General features: G+C 46.2%; 1 protein-coding gene and 1 long non-coding RNA gene across 3 annotated transcripts in view; one reads left to right on the forward strand and one right to left on the reverse strand.

The window, feature by feature from the left end:
- The window catches only part of LOC124011625 (dedicator of cytokinesis protein 2-like), a 206,049-nt gene that overhangs the window by 77,764 nt on the left and 110,034 nt on the right, over positions 1-18,251 (forward strand). The window lies entirely within an intron of this gene.
- Positions 7,317-18,251, reverse strand: part of LOC124011626 — a 51,720-nt gene continuing 40,785 nt past the window's right edge. Inside the window, exon 3 of the long non-coding RNA XR_006834599.1 lies at positions 7,317-8,267. This is a non-coding gene — a long non-coding RNA (uncharacterized LOC124011626). The remainder of the gene's footprint in view (positions 8,268-18,251) is intronic.

Raw genomic sequence — 18,251 nt, forward strand, 5'->3', positions numbered from 1 at the left:
TGTTCTGAAAGAGCTACAAAATCTGGACCTCTACAAATCAGCTGGGCTAGACAATCTGGACCCTCTCTTTCTAAAATGATTCGCCGCAATTGTTGCAACCCCTATTACTAGCCTGCTCAACCTCTCTTTCGTATCGTCTGAGTTCCCCAAAGATTGGTAAGCTGCCGCGGTCATCCCCCTCTTCAAAGGGGAGACACTATAGACCCAAACTGTTACAGACCCATATCCATCCTACCCTGCCTTTCTAAGGTCTAAGGTCTTCGAAAGCCAAGTTAACAAACAGATCACTGACCATTTCGAATTCCACCGTACCTTCTCCGCTATGCAATCTGGTTTCCGAGCTGCTGATAGGTGCACCTTAGCCACGCTCAAGGTTCTAAACGATATCATAACCGCCATCGATAAGAGACATTACTGTGCAGCCGTATTCATCGACCTGGCCAAGGCTTTTGACTCTGTCAATCACCACATTCTTATTGGCAGACTCAACAGCCTTGGTTTCTCAAATGATTGCCTCGCCTGGTTCACCAACTAATTCTCAGACAGAGTTTAGTGTGTCAAATCGGATGGCCTGTTGTCCAGACCTCAGGCAGTCTCTATTGGGGTGCCACAGGGTTCAATTCTCAGTCTGACTATTTTCTCTGTATACATCAATGATGTTACTCTTGCTGCTGGTGATTCTCTGATTCACCTCTACGCAGACGACACCATTCTGCATACTTCTGGCTCTTCTTTGGACACTGTGTTAACTAACCTCCAGACGAGCTTCAATGCCATACAACTCTCCTTCCGTGGCCTCCAACTGCTCTTAAATGCAAGCAAAACTAAATGCATACTCTTCAACCGATTGCTGCCCGCACCTGCCAGCACGTCTAGCATCACTACTCTGGACGGTTCTGACAACTACAAATACCTAGATGTCTGGTTAGACTGTAACCTCTCCTTCCAGACTCACATTAAGCACCTTCAATCCAAATTTAAATTGGCTTCCTATTTCGTAACAAAGCATCCTTCACTCATGCTGCCAAACATACCCTCGTAAAACTGACTATCCTACCGATCCTTGACTTCGGCGATGTCATTTACAAAATAGCCTCCAACACTCTACTCAGCAAATTGGATGCAGTCTATCATAGTTCCATCCATTTTGTCACCAAAGCCCCATATACACCCACCACTGTGACCTGTATGCTCTCGTTGGCTGGCCCTCGCTTAATATTCGTCGCCAAACCCACTGGCTCCAGGTCATCTATAAATCTTTGTTAGGTAAAGCCCCACCTTATCTCAGCTCACTGGTCACCACAGCCGCACCCACCCGTAGCACACGCTCCATACGGTATATTCACTGGTCACCCCCAAAGCCAATTCCTCTTTTGGCCGCATTTCCTTTCAGTTCTCTGCTGCCAATGACTGGAATAAATTGCAAAAATCACTGAAGCTGGAGACTCATATCTCCCTCAATAACTTTAAGCATCAGCTGTCAGAGCAGCTTACAGATCATTCCACCTGTACATAGCCCATCTGTAAATAGCCCACCCAACTACCTCATCCCCATAATGTTATTTTTTCTCCTTTGCACCCCAGTATCTCTACTCGCACATTCATCTTCTGCACATCCATCACTCCAGTGTTTAATTGCTAAATTGTAATTATTTTTCCACTACGGCCTATTTATTGCCTTACCTCGCTAATCTTACCTCATTTGCACAGATTGTATATGGACTTTTCTATTGTGTTATTGACTGTACGTTTGTTTAGTCCATGTGTAACTCTGTGTTGTTGTTTGTGTCGCACTGCTTTGCTTTATCTTGGCCAGGTCACAGTTGTAAATGAGTACTTGTTCTCAACTGGCCTACCTGGTTAAATAAAGGTGAAATGTATTTTTTTCAACGATTACGTGTTTGCAGGGTTTTGCTCCAACCCAATTGACTTGGCTTCCCATACTGCCCTCCATAGTCTCCTACCATATAATTAGTGCAGTTGTAGAAGATGCTTTCCAGTTTATTGATCTTTACCTTGGTTGCCCTCTAAATGATTCTCTTCAGTCCTTTAAGTGTTTCTCAAATTGTTGCTTGGGTCCTGCTGGTGGCTGGTGGCTGGTGGCCAATTCCATTTGGGCCTTGACTTAAAAATGGAGTTCTGATTAAAAATAAGGGACTTGGTATTTTCTTGGAGAGAAAGTATTGATTGCTTCAGTCCGTCTTTCAGTTTAGTTACTTATTACACCTTTATTATACACTTTCAAATACCACAGTATTACCCTCCCAGACTAACCCCTCAGTTCTTACCATCCATCCATAGTACCACAGTATTACCCTCCCAGACTAACCCCTCAGTTCTTACCATCCATCCATAGTACCACAGTATTACCCTCCCAGACTAACCCCTCAGTTCTTACCATCCATCCATAGTACCACAGTATTACCCTCCCAGACTAACCCCTCAGTTCTTACCATCCATCCATAGTACCACAGTGTTACCCTCCCAGACTAACCCCTCAGTTCATACCATCCATCCATAGTACCACAGTGTTACCCTCCCAGACTAACCCCTCAGTTCTTACCATCCATCCATAGTACCACAGTGTTACCCTCCCAGACTAACCCCTCAGTTCTTACCATCCATCCATAGTACCACAGTGTTACCCTCCCAGACTAACCCCTCAGTTCTTACCATCCATCCATAGTACCACAGTATTACCCTCCCAGACTAACCCCTCAGTTCTTACCATCCATCCATAGTACCACAGTATTACCCTCCCAGACTAACCCCTCAGTTCTTACCATCCATCCATAAGACCACAGTATTACCCTCCTAGACTAACCCCTCAGTTCTTACCATCCATCCATAGTACCACAGTATTACCCTCCCAGACTAACCCCTCAGTTCTTACCATCCATCCATAAGACCACAGTATTACCCTCCCAGACTAACCCCTCAGTTCTTACCATCCATCCATAGTACCACAGTATTACCCTCCCAGACTAACCCCTCAGTTCTTACCATCCATCCATAGTACCACAGTGTTACCCTCCCAGACTAACCCCTCAGTTCTTACCATCCATCCATAGCACCACAGTATTACCCTCCCAGACTAACCCCTCAGTTCTTACCATCCATCCATAGTACCACAGTATTACCCTTCCAGACTAACCACTCAGTTCTTACCATCCATCCATAGTACCACAGTATTACCCTCCCAGACTAACCACTCAGTTCTTACCATCCATCCATAGTACCACAGTATTACCCTCCCAGACTAACCCCTCAGTTGTTACCATCCATCCATAGTACCACAGTATTACCCTCCCAGACTAACCACTCAGTTCGTACCATCCATCCATAGTACCACAGTATTACCCTCCCAGACTAACCACTCAGTTCTTACCATCCATCCATAGTACCACAGTATTACCCTCCCAGACTAACCCCTCAGTTCTTACCATCCATCCATAGTACTACAGTATTACCCTCCCAGACTAACCACTCAGTTCTTACCATCCATCCATAGTACCACAGTATTACCCTCCCAGACTAACCCCTCCGTTCTTACCATCCATCCATAGTACCACAGTATTACCCTGCCAGACTAACCCCTCAGTTCTTACCATCCATCCATCCATAGTACCACATTATTACCCTCCTAGACTAACCCCTCAGTTCTTACCATCCATCCATAGTACCACAGTATTACCCTCCCAGACTAACCACTCAGTTCTTACCATCCATCCATAGTACCACAGTATTACCCTCCCAGACTAATCCCTCAGTTCTTACCATCCATCCATCCATAGTACCACAGTATTACCATGCCAGACTAACCCCTCAGTTCTTACCATCCATCCATCCATAGTACCACATTATTACCCTCCCAGACTAACCCCTCAGTTCTTACCATCCATCCATAGTACCACAGTATTACCCTCCCAGACTAAACACTCAGTTCTTACCATCCATCCATAAGACCACAGTATTACCCTCCCAGACTAACCCCTCAGTTGTTAACATCCATCCATAGTACCACAGTATTACCCTCCCAGACTAACCCCTCAGTTCTTACCATCCATCCATAGTACCACAGTATTACCCTCCCAGACTAAACACTCAGTTCTTACCATCCATCCATAAGACCACAGTATTACCCTCCCAGACTAACCCCTCAGTTCTTACTATCCATCCATAGTACCACAGTATTACCCTCCCAGACTAACCCCTCAGTTCTTACCATCCATCCATAGTACCACAGTATTACCCTCCCAGACTAACCCCTCAGTTCTTACCATCCATCCATAGTACCACAGTATTACCCTCCCATATGAATCCCTCAGTTCTTACCATCCATCCATCCATAGTACCACAGTATTACCCTCCCAGACTAACCCCTCAGTTCTTAACATCCATCCATCGTACCACAGTATTACCCTCCCAGACTAACCACTCAGTTCTTACTATCCATCCACAGTACCACAGTATTACCCTCCCAGATTTACCCCTCAGCTTTTACTATCCATCCATAGTACCACAGTATTACCCTCCCAGATTTACCCCTCAGTTCTTACCATCCATCCATAGTACCACAGTATAAGCCTCCCAGACTAACTCCTCAGTTCTTACCATCCATCCATCCATAGTACCACAGTATTACCCTCCTAGACTAACCCCGCAGTTCTTACCATCCATCCATAAGACCACAGTATTACCCTCCCAGACTAACCCCTCAGTTCTTTCCATCCATCCATAGTACCACAGTATTACCCTCCCAGACTAACCCCTCAGTTCTTACCATCCATCCATAGTACTACAGTATTACCCTCCCAGACTAACCCCTCAGTTCTTACCATCCATCCATAGTACCACAGTATTACCCTCCCAGACTCACCCCTCAGTTCTTACCATCCATCCATAGTACCACATTATTACCCTCCTAGACTTACCCCTCAGTTCTTACCATCCATCCATCCATATTACTACAGTATTACCCTCCTATACTAACCCCTCAGTTCTTACCATCCATCCATAGTACCACAGTATTACCCTCCCAGACTAACCCCTCAGCTTTTACTAATCCTCCATAGTACCACAATATTACCCTCCCAGACTAACCCCTCAGTTCTTACCATCCATCCGTAGTACCACATTATTACCCTCCTAGACTAACCCCTCAGTTCTTACCATCCATCCATAGTACCACAGTATTACCCTCCCAGATCAAATCAAAATCAAATCAAATTTATTTATATAGCCCTTCGTACGTCAGCTGATATCTCAAAGTGCTGTACAGAAACCCAGCCTAAAACCCCAAACAGCAAACAATGCAGGTGTAAAAGCACGGTGGCTAGGAAAAACTCCCTAGAAAGGCCAAAACCTAGGAAGAAACCTAGAGAGGAACCGGGCTATGTGGGGTGGCCAGTCCTCTTCTGGCTGTGCCGGGTAGAGATTATAACAGAACATGACCAAGATGTTCAAATGTTCATAAATGACCAGCATGGTCAAATAATAATAAGGCAGAACAGTTGAAACTGGAGCAGCAGCACAGTCAGGTGGACTGGGGACAGCAAGGAGCCATCATGTCAGGTAGTCCTGGGGCACGGTCCTAGGGCTCAGGTCCTCCGAGAGAGAGAAAGAAAGAGAGAATTAGAGAGAGCATATGTGGGGTGGCCAGTCCTCTTCCGGCTGTGCCGGGTGGAGATTATAACAGAACGTGGCCAAGATGTTCAAATGTTCATAAATGACCAGCATGGTTGAATAATAGTAAGGCAGAACAGTTGAAACTGGAGCAGGAGCATGGCCAGGTGGACTGGGGACAGCAAGGAGTCCTCATGTCAGGTAGTCCTGGGACATGGTCCTAGGGCCCAGGCCAGTTGAAACTGGAGCAGCAGCATGGCCAGGTGGACTGGGGACAGCAAGGAGTCATCATGTCAGGTAGTCCTGGGGCATGGTTCTAGGGCAGATTAATCCCTCAGTTCTTACCATCCATCCATCCATAGTACCACAGTATTACTCTCCCAGACTAACCCCTCAGTTCTTTCCATCCATCCATAGTAACACAGTATTACCCTCCCAGACTAACCCCTCAGTTCTTAACATCCATCCATCGTACCACAGTATTACCCTCCCAGACTAACCACTCAGTTCTTACTATCCATCCACAGTACCACAGTATTACCCTCCCAGATTTACCCCTCAGCTTTTACTATCCATCCATAGTACCACAGTATTACCCTCCCAGATTTACCCCTCAGTTCTAACCATCCATCCATCCATATTACTACAGTATTACCCTCCTATACTAACCCCTCAGTTCTTACCATCCATCCATAGTACCACAGTATTACCCTCCCAGACTAACCCCTCAGCTTTTACTAATCCTCCATAGTACCACAGTATTACCCTCCCAGACTAACCCCTCAGTTCTTACCATCCATCCATAGTACCACAGTATAACCCTCCTAGACTAACCCCTCAGTTCTTACCATCCATCCATAGTACCACAGTATTACCCTCCCAGACTAAACACTCAGTTCTTACCATCCATCCATAGTACCACAGTATTACCCTCCCAGACTAACCCCTCAGTTCTTACCATCCATCCATAGTACCACAGTATTACCCTCCCAGACTAACCCCTCAGTTCTTACCATCCATCCATCCATAGTACCACAGTATTACCCTCCCAGACTAACCACTCAGTTCTTACCATCCATCCATAGTACCACAGTATAACCCTCCCAGACTAAACCCTCAGCTTTTACTAATCCTCCATAGTACCACAGTACTACCCTCCCAGACTAACCCCTCAGTTCTTACCATCCATCCATAGTACCACAGTATTACCCTCCCAGACTAAACCCTCAGCTTTTACTATCAATCCATAGTACCACAGTATAACCCTTCTAGACTAACCCCTCAGTTCTTACCATCCATCCATAGTACCACAGTATTACCCTCCCAGACTAACCCCTCAGTTCTTACTATCCATCCATAGCACCACAGTATTACCCTCCCAGACTAACCCCTCAGCTTTTACTATCCATCCATAGTACCACAGTATTACCCTCCCAGATTTACTCCTCAGTTCTTACCATCCATCCATAGTACCACAGTATTACCCTCCCAGACTAACCCCTCAGTTCTTACCATCCATCCATAGTACCACAGTATTACCCTCCCAGACGAACCCCTCAGCTTTTACTATCCATCCATTGTACCTCAGTTTCATTCTAAATGGTGGTTGTCAAAAGTGCTTTATGTGAGTCATCATGGCACAAAAAAAGCTTTAGGCAAATCACTCTTCAAGCTGACTCTTCATGTTTTGTTTAAAATACACAACTTTATTGGATCCCAATATAACTGTTACAAACAGCTGCAGAAACACAGTGAGAGGAAGAAGAAGAGCATTGTGGGAGATCATACACTGGGATGGTTTATAAAAAAGCACTGATGTGGCAGGTTAGGGTCTGGTGCTGATGATTGGTTAAACAGTAAATAGGGTGTGGTCTTAGAAGCAAAGGCTGATTCTAATTGGTTGAGCTTGGGTTATAACCAATAGCATTGTGGAAGATTGGAAGCTCGTAGAGTGGAGTGTTTATTATTGTCTTTGTGTTTGGTGCACTCGGAGGGAATCCTGAATGGATCCTCGCTTTGTCAGTCAAGTCTGGGAGACTGTTGATTGGTTGCACGGCCTGTCACTCTCTAAAGGGCTTGATGATGGAATCATCTCTGTTTAGGTAGTAGAGTTCCTCTCTTCACTGTGACATGGTCCATCACCTATGAATTCTCATCTGACAGATGTTAGAACTAAGGAAAGGTCACCGCTGTCACAGCCTTCTAGACTGAACTCTTGTCAAAGTTTAGTGTCTCCCCATCGTTGTGGGCTGATGTACTGTTCGCTCTCCAACCATGTCAGAGATGAACCATAGATCTCCATAGATACCATAACAGGTGTACAGTTCCCATAGCAACAACAATGAAACAGGAGCAGTCCCCATAGTCCATAGACACACACCTGTCCAATACCCATGGTAACAGCAGTCCGGAATGTCTTCATGGCGACTGTACCGCCGGCGATGTGCTGTGTGTGGGCGAGTGTGTCTGTGTGTGTCTACAGCCACCAGAAGCACTTCTTGCGTAGCTTCTTGACGAGGGTCTTGGTGTTCGGGTGGGCGGGGGCAGCTTTGGGGATAGGGAGGGGAAAATCATAGTCCCTGTCTAGAGTCTCTATCACTGGCTGGAACCTGCCTTCCTGCTGCCTGAAGTCATGCTCCACACTGGAGAGAGAGAGAGGGGGGAGAGTGGAGAGGTTGGGGGAGAAGGTGAGAGTGAGGGAGACAGAAAGAGGGGGAGAGAGAAGGAGACAGAAAGAGGGGGAGGGTAGGATAGAAAGATAGAGTGGGTGAGAGAGACAGAAGGGTAGAGCATTAGACACATGTACACACACACAATATCTTGTAATAATACAAATGTACTTTAATATAAATGTAGTTATGTGAATACAATAATATACTGTACATTGATGCACATGCATCACACCTCGTAAGTACCATGTGCCGATGCAAGTGCACACTTAATCAGACACACACACACACACACACACACACACACACACACACACACACACACACACACACACACACACACACACACACACACACACACACACACACACACACACACACACACACACACACACACACACACACACACACACACACACACACACACACACACACACACACACACACACACACACACACACTCTGAAATCGATTCACGTTCATAGCATTCTTGCACTTCATGCACCACTACATCACAGGCTGGAGAGATGAGAGAAGGAGAGTCATCTTAAAGTGTTGAAACTAAAACAGAGGGCTGAGGGAAATACTTCTTCCCCTGAGATGCTTTCAAAGCAATCCCTCCCCTTGACTCCCCCCCCCTATCTCTCTCTATCTCTCTTTTTTCTTCTTCTCTCAAGTGCTTCAGGTCATATTGTAGTGGAGGTTGAGTGTTTCTGTGGCAAGTTTGGCTTGAAAGTTCAAGGCTGAGGTCTCTGTGTGTGTGTGTGTGTGTGTGTGTGTGTGTGTGTGTGTGTGTGTGTGTGTGTGTGTGTGTGTGTGTGTGTGTGTGTGTGTGTGTGTGTGTGTGTGTGTGTGTGTGTGTGTGTGTGTGTGTGTGTGTCGGTGTGTCTGTAGAGGGACGAGATGAGATGCATAGGGATTAAGCATCTGGAGTTAATGAGGCTCATGATGAGGGAAGGCATAAGGGGGAATGACACAAGCACCCGCACGTACTCACACACACACACACACCATGCACACACACACACACACACACCCACCCACTCAGTCAACTTATTTGCTCTCTCCTGACAAATAAAAGTGTGAAATGAAACCTCTGTAATGACACCAGTGACTGGGAAGAGAGAGTCACATGGAATACACAGGGCCCTCTAGGAGAGTAAAGAGGGAGGGATGAGAAGGGGGAAGAGAGAGTCAGATTGCGTGGGGAAAGAGGTGAGGAAGGTTAGATTGCGTGGGGAAGGAGGTGAGGAAGGTTAGATTGCATGGGGAAAGAGGTGAGGAAGGTTAGATTTTGTGGGGAAAGAGGTGAGGAAGGTTAGATTTTGTGGGGAAAGAGGTGAGGAAGGTTAGATTGCGTGGGGAAAGAGGTGAGGAAGGTTAGATTTTGCGGGGAAAGAGGTGAGGAAGGTTAGATTGCGTGTGGAAAGAGGTGAGGAAGGTTAGATTGTGTTAACCTGTCCCACACATCCCTCCCTGCACAGTATGTTTTAGAGTAGCTTTTTGAAGAACAAGCACGTCCACCCACCCCACGTCTCTATTTCTTTCCATAATTGATCATTTCTTTCTCTCCGTTGTTCCTCCTCTCTCAATTGTTTGGGGGATTATGCCATAGTTGGGAAAGCTGCTTTTCCTAACAGGTGTGTGTGTGTGTGTGTGTGTGTGTGTGTGTGTGTGTGTGTGTGTGTGTGTGTGTGTGTGTGTGTGTGTGTGTGTGTGTGTGTGTGTGTGTGTGTGTGTGTGTGTGTGTGTGTGTGTGTGTGTGTGTGTGTGTGTGTGTGTGTGTGTGTGTGTGTGTGTGTGTACCAGCATATTGGGAATCATATAATATAACTGATCTTTATTCAGAGAAAGTGAGAGAGACAGACAGACACATCTCAGAGAGAGAGAGACAGACAGGCAAATCCCAGAGGGAGAGAGAGAGACAGACAGACAAATCCCAGAGAGGGAGACAGACAGACAGGCAAATCCCAGAGAGAGAGAGAGTGAGACAGACAGGCAAATCCCAGAGAGAGACAGATAGACAAGCAAATCCCAGAGAGAGAGAGAGAGAGAGAGAGAGAGAGAGACAAATCACAGAGAGAGACAAGAAGACAGGCAAATCCTATAGAGAGAGAGAGAGAGAGAGAGAGAGAGAGAGAGAGAGAGAGAGAGAGAGACAGACAGACAGACAGACAGACAGACAGACAGACAGACAGACAGACAGACAGACAGACAGACAGACAGACAGACAGGCAAATCCCAGAAAGAGACAAGCAGACAGGCAAATCCCAGAGAGAGGAGAGAGAGACAGACAGACAAATCCCATAGAGAGACAGACAGACAGGCAAATCCCAGAGAGAGAGAGACAGACAGACAAATCCCAGAGAGAGAGAGACAGACAGACAGACAGACAGACATATCTCAGAGAGAGAGACAGACAGACAGACAGACAGACAGACAGACAGACAGACAGACAAATCCCAGAGAGAGAGAGAGAGACAGTCAGACAAATCCCAGATAGAGATGGAGAGAGAGACATCCCAGAGAGAGACAGACAGACAGACAGACAGACAGACAGACAGACAGACAGACAGACAGACAGACAGACAGACAGACAGACAGACAGACAAATCCCAGCTAGAGAGAGAGAGAGAGACAGACAGACAAATCCCAGAGAGAGAGAGAGACAGACAAATCCCAGAGAGAGAGAGAGACAGACAAATCCCAGGGAGAGAGAGAGAGAGAGATACAGACAGACAAATCCCAGAGAGAGAGAGAGAGACAAAACAAATCCCAGAGAGAGAGAGAGAGATACAGACAGACAAATCCCAGAGAGAGAGAGAGATACAGACAAACAAATCCCAGAGAGAGAGAGAGAGACATCCCAGAGAGAGACAGACAGACAGACAAATTCCAGATAGAGAGAGAGAGAGAGAGAGATACAGACAGACAAATCCCAGAGAGAGAGAGATACAGACAAATCCCAGAGAGAGAGAGATACAGACAGACAAATCCCAGAGAGAGAGAGAGAGAGAGAAATCCCAGAGAGAGAGAGAGAGATACAGACAGAAACATTCCAGAGAGAGAGAGAGATACAGACAGACACATTCCAGAGAGAGAGAGAGAGAGAGAGAGAGATACAGACAGACAAATCCCAGAGAGAGAGAGAGACAGACAAATCCCAGAGAGAGAGAGAGAGGGACAGACAAACAAATCCCAGAGAGAGAGAGACAGACAAATCCCAGAGAGAGAGAGAGAGAGAGAGATACAGACAGACAAATCCCAGAAAGAGAGAGAGAGACAGACAAATCCCAGAGAGAGAGAGAGAGAGAGACAAATCCCAGAGAGAGACAGACAGACAGACAAATCCCAGATAGAGAGATAGAGAGATACAGACAGACAAATCCCAGAGAGAGAGAGAGAGAGAGATACAGACAGACAAATCCCAGAGAGAGAGAGAGAGAGACAGACAAATCCCAGAGAGAGAGAGAGAGATACTGACAGACAAATCCCAGAGAGAGAGAGAGAGATACAGACAGACAAATCCCAGAGAGAGAGAGAGACAGACAAATCCCAGAGAGAGAGAGACAGACAAATCCCAGAGAGAGAGAGAGAGAGACAGACAAATCCCAGAGAGAGAGGGAGGGACAGACAAACAAATCCCAGAGAGAGAGAGAGACAGACAAATCCCAGAGAGAGAGAGAGAGAGAGATACAGACAGACAAATCCCAGAGAGAGAGAGAGACAGACAAATCCCAGAGAGAGAGAGAGAGAGAGAGACAGACATACAAATCCCAGAGAGAGAGAGAGAGAGAGAGAGAGAGACATCCCAGAGAGAGACAGACAGACAGACAGACAAATCCCAGATAGAGAGAGAGAGAGAGACAGACAGACAAATCCCAGAGAGAGAGAGAGACAGACAAATCCCAGAGAGAGAGAGAGACAGACAAATCCCAGGGAGAGAGAGAGAGAGAGATACAGACAGACAAATCCCAGAGAGAGAGAGAGAGACAGGCAAATCCCAGAGAGAGAGAGAGAGAGATACAGACAGACAAATCCCAGAGAGAGAGAGAGATACAGACAAACAAATCCCAGAGAGAGAGAGAGAGACATCCCAGAGAGAGACAGACAGACAGACAAATTCCAGATAGAGAGAGAGAGAGAGAGATACAGACAGACAAATCCCAGAGAGAGAGAGATACAGACAAATCCCAGAGAGAGAGAGATACAGACAGACAAATCCCAGAGAGAGAGAGATAGAGAGAGAAATCCCAGAGAGAGAGAGAGAGATACAGACATACACATTCCAGAGAGAGAGAGATACAGACAGACACATTCCAGAGAGAGAGAGAGAGATACAGACAGACAAATCCCAGAGAGAGAGAGAGACAGACAAATCCCAGAGAGAGAGAGAGAGACAGACAAATCCCAGAGAGAGAGAGATACAGACAGACAAATCCCAGAGAGAGAGAGAGAGAGACAGACAAATCCCAGAGAGAGAGAGATACAGACAGACAAATCCCAGAGAGAGAGAGAGAGACAAATCCCAGAGAGAGAGAGAGACAGACAGACCAATCCCAGAGAGAGAGATACATACAGACAAATCCCAGAGAGAGAGACAGACAAATCCCAGAGAGAGAGAGAGAGAGATACAGACAGACAAATCCCAGAGAGAGAGAGATACAGACAGACAAATCCCAGAGAGAGAGAGACAGACAAATCCCAGAGAGAGAGAGAGAGATACAGACAGACAAATCCCAGAGAGAGAGAGAGAGATACATACAGACAAATCCTAGAGAGAGAGAGAGAGACAGAAAAATCCCAGAGAGAGAGAGAGGGATACAGACAGACAAATCCCAGAGAGAGAGAGAGAGAGAGAGATATACAGACAAGTCCCAGAGAGAGAGAGAGATACATACAGACAAATCCCAGAGAGAGAGAGAGACAGACAAATCCCAGAGAGAGAGAGAGAGATCCAGACAGACAAATCCCATAGAGAGAGAGAGAGAGAGAGAGAGACAGACAGACAAATCCCAGAGAGAGAGAGAGATACATACAGACAAATCCCAGAGCAAGAGAGAGACAGACAAATCCCAGAGAGAGAGAGATACATACAGACAAATCCCAGAGAGAGAGAGAGAGACAGACAAATCCCAGAGAGAGAGAGAGAGAGAGAGAGATACAGACAGACAAATCCCAGAAAGAGAGAGAGAGACAGACAAATCCCAGAGAGAGAGAGAGAGATACAGACAGACAAATCCCAGAGAGAGAGAGAGACAGACAAATCCCAGAGAGAGAGAGAGAGATACAGACAGACAAATCGCAGAGAGAGAGAGAGATACAGACAGACAAATCCCAGAGAGAGAGAGACAGACAAATCCCAGAGAGAGAGAGATACAGACAGACAAATCCCAGAGAGAGAGAGACAGACAAATCCCAGAGAGAGAGAGAGATACAGACAGACAAATCCCAGAGAGAGAGAGACAGACAAATCCCAGAGAGAGAGAGAGACAGACAAATCCCAGAGAGAGAGAGATACAGACAGACAAATCCCAGAGAGAGAGATAGACAGACAAATCCCAGAGAGAGAGAGAGAGAGAGATACAGACAGACAAATCCCAGAGAGAGAGAGAGAGAGAGAGAGAGACAGACAGACAAATCCCAGAGAGAGAGAGAGACAGACAAATCCCAGAGAGAGAGATAGAGACAGTCAGACAAATCCCAGAGAGAAAGAGAGAGAGAGATACAGACAGACAAATCCCAGAGAGAGAGAGAGAGACAGACAAATCCCAGAGAGAGAGAGAGAGACAGACAAATCCCAGAGAGAGAAACAGATACAGACAGACAAATCCCAGAGAGAGAGAGAGAGACAGACAAATCCCAGAGAGAGAGAGAGAGATACAGACAGACAAATCGCAGAGAGAGAGAGAGAGAGATACAGACAGACAAATCCCAGAGAGAGAGAGAGATACATACAGACAAATCCCAGAGAGAGAGAGAGAGACAGACAAATCCCAGAGAGAGAGAGAGAGACAGTCAGACAAATCCCAGAGAGAGAGAGAGACAGACAAATCCTAGAGAGAGAGAGAGAGATACAGACAGACAAAACCCAGAGAGAGAGAGAGAGATACATAGAGACAAATCCTAGAGAGAGAGAGAGACAGAAAAATCCCAGAGAGAGAGAGAGGGATACAGACAGACAAATCCCAGAGAGAGAGAGAGAGATATATACAGACAAGTCCCAGAGAGAGAGAGAGATACATACAGACAAATCCCAGAGAGAGAGAGAGACAGACAAATCCCAGAGAGAGAGAGAGAGATCCAGACAGACAAATCCCAGAGAGAGAGAGAGAGAGAGACAGACAGACAAATCCCAGAGAGAGAGAGAGAGATACATACAGACAAATCCCAGAGCAAGAGAGAGACAGACAAATCCCAGAGAGAGAGATACATACAGACAAATCCCAGAGAGAGAGAGAGAGACAGACAAATCCCAGAGAGAGAGAGAGAGAGAGAGAGATACAGACAGACAAATCCCAGAAAGAGAGAGAGAGACAGACAAATCCCAGAGAGAGAGAGAGATACAGACAGACAAATCCCAGAGAGAGAGAGAGACAGACAAATCCCAGAGAGAGAGAGAGAGATACAGACAGACAAATCGCAGAGAGAGAGAGAGATACAGACAGACAAATACCAGAGAGAGAGAGACAGACAAATCCCAGAGAGAGAGAGATACAGACAGACAAATCCCAGAGAGAGAGAGACAGACAAATCCCAGAGAGAGAGAGAGATACAGACAGACAAATCCCAGAGAGAGAGAGACAGACAAATCCCAGAGAGAGAGAGAGAGACAGACAAATCCCAGAGAGAGAGAGATACAGACAGACAAATCCCAGAGAGAGAGAGAGACAGACAAATCCCAGAGAGAGAGAGAGAGAGAGATACAGACAGACAAATCCCAGAGAGAGAGAGAGAGAGATACAGACAGACAAATCCCAGAGAGAGAGAGAGACAGACAAATCCCAGAGAGAGAGATAGAGACAGTCAGACAAATCCCAGAGAGAGAAAGAGAGAGAGAGAGATACAGACAGACAAATCCCAGAGAGAGAGAGAGACAGACAAATCCCAGAGAGAGAGATAGAGACAGTCAGACAAATCCCAGAGAGAGAAAGAGAGAGAGAGAGATACAGACAGACAAATCCCAGAGCAAGAGAGAGACAGACAAATCCCAGAGAGAGAGAGATACATACAGACAAATCCCAGAGAGAGAGAGAGAGACAGACAAATCCCAGAGAGAGAGATAGAGACAGTCAGACAAATCCCAGAGAGAAAGAGAGAGAGAGATACAGACAGACAAATCCCAGAGAGAGAGAGAGAGAGACAAATCCCAGAGAGAGAGAGAGACAGACAAATCCCAGAGAGAGAAACAGATACAGACAGACAAATCCCAGAGAGAGAGAGAGAGACAGACAAATCCCAGAGAGAGAGAGAGAGATACAGACAGACAAATCGCAGAGAGAGAGAGAGAGAGAGATACAGACAGACAAATCCCAGAGAGAGAGAGAGATACATACAGACAAATCCCAGAGCAAGAGAGAGACAGACAAATCCCAGAGAGAGAGAGATACATACAGACAAATCCCAGAGAGAGAGAGAGAGACAGACAAATCCCAGAGAGAGAGAGAGAGACAGTCAGACAAATCCCAGAGAGAGAAAGAGAGAGAGAGATACAGACAGACAAATCCCAGAGAGAGAGAGAGACAGACAAATCCTAGAGAGAGAGAGAGAGATACAGACAGACAAATCCCAGAGAGAGAGAGAGAGAGAGAGACAGACAGACAAATCCCAGAGAGAGAGAGAGATACATACAGACAAATCCCAGAGAGAGAGAGAGAGATACATACAGACAAATCCTAGAGAGAGAGAGAGACAGAAAAATCCCAGAGAGAGAGAGAGGGATACAGACAGACAAATCCCAGAGAGAGAGAGAGAGAGATATATACAGACAAGTCCCAGAGAGAGAGAGAGATACATACAGACAAATCCCAGAGAGAGAGAGAGACAGACAAATCCCAGAGAGAGAGAGAGAGATCCAGACAGACAAATCCCAGAGAGAGAGAGAGAGAGAGAGACAGACAGACAAATCCCAGAGAGAGAGAGAGATACATACAGACAAATCCCAGAGCAAGAGAGAGACAGACAAATCCCAGAGAGAGAGAGATACATACAGACAAATCCCAGAGAGAGAGAGAGAGAGATACAGACAGACAAATCCCAGAAAGAGAGAGAGAGACAGACAAATCCCAGAGAGAGAGAGATACAGACAGACAAATCCCAGAGAGAGAGAGAGAGACAGACAAATCCCAGAGAGAGAGAGAGAGATACAGACAGACAAATCGCAGAGAGAGAGAGAGATACAGACAGACAAATCCCAGAGAGAGAGAGACAGACAAATCCCAGAGAGAGAGAGATACAGACAGACAAATCCCAGAGAGAGAGAGACAGACAAATCCCAGAGAGAGAGAGAGATACAGACAGACAAATCCCAGAGAGAGAGAGACAGAAAAATCCCAGAGAGAGAGAGAGAGACAGACAAATCCCAGAGAGAGAGAGATACAGACAGACAAATCCCAGAGAGAGAGATAGACAGACAAATCCCAGAGAGAGAGAGAGAGAGATACAGACAGACAAATCCCAGAGAGAGAGAGAGAGAGAGAGATACAGACAGACAAATCCCAGAGAGAGAGAGAGAGAGAGAGATACAGACAGACAAATCCCAGAGAGAGAGAGAGACAGACAAATCCCAGAGAGAGAGATAGAGACAGTCAGACAAATCCCAGAGAGAAAGAGAGAGAGAGATACAGACAGACAAATCTCAGAGAGAGAGAGAGAGACAGACAAATCCCAGAGAGAGAGAGAGAGAGACAGACAAATCCCAGAGAGAGAAACAGATACAGACAGACAAATCCCAGAGAGAGAGAGAGAGACAGACAAATCCCAGAGAGAGAGAGAGAGATACAGACAGACAAATCGCAGAGAGAGAGAGAGAGAGAGATACAGACAGACAAATCCCAGAGAGAGAGAGAGATACATACAGACAAATCCCAGAGAGAGAGACAGACAAATCCCAGAGAGAGAGAGAGAGATCCAGACAGACAAATCCCAGAGAGAGAGAGAGAGAGAGAGAGACAGACAGACAAATCCCAGAGAGAGAGAGAGATACATACAGACAAATCCCAGAGCAAGAGAGAGACAGACAAATCCCAGAGAGAGAGAGATACATACAGACAAATCCCAGAGAGAGAGAGAGAGAGAGACAGACAAATCCCAGAGAGAGAAAGAGAGATACAGACAGACAAATCCCAGAAAGAGAGAGAGAGACAGACAAATCCCAGAGAGAGAGAGATACAGACAGACAAATCCCAGAGAGAGAGAGAGACAGACAAATCCCAGAGAGAGAGAGAGAGATACAGACAGACAAATCGCAGAGAGAGAGAGAGATACAGACAGACAAATCCCAGAGAGAGAGAGACAGACAAATCCCAGAGAGAGAGAGATACAGACAGACAAATCCCAGAGAGAGAGAGACAGACAAATCCCAGAGAGAGAGAGAGATACAGACAGACAAATCCCAGAGAGAGAGAGACAGACAAATCCCAGAGAGAGAGAGAGAGACAGACAAATCCCAGAGAGAGAGAGATACAGACAGACAAATCCCAGAGAGAGAGATAGATAGACAGACAAATCCCAGAGAGAGAGAGAGAGAGATACAGACAGACAAATCCCAGAGAGAGAGAGAGAGAGAGAGATACAGACAGACAAATCCCAGAGAGAGAGAGAGAGATACAGACAGACAAATCCCAGAGAGAGAGAGAGACAGACAAATCCCAGAGAGAGAGATAGAGACAGTCAGACAAATCCCAGAGAGAAAGAGAGAGAGAGATACAGACAGACAAATCCCAGAGAGAGAGAGAG

The sequence above is a fragment of the Oncorhynchus gorbuscha genome, linkage group LG23, assembly GCF_021184085.1.
Source record: "Oncorhynchus gorbuscha isolate QuinsamMale2020 ecotype Even-year linkage group LG23, OgorEven_v1.0, whole genome shotgun sequence".
Taxonomy (NCBI): Eukaryota; Metazoa; Chordata; class Actinopteri; order Salmoniformes; family Salmonidae; genus Oncorhynchus; species Oncorhynchus gorbuscha.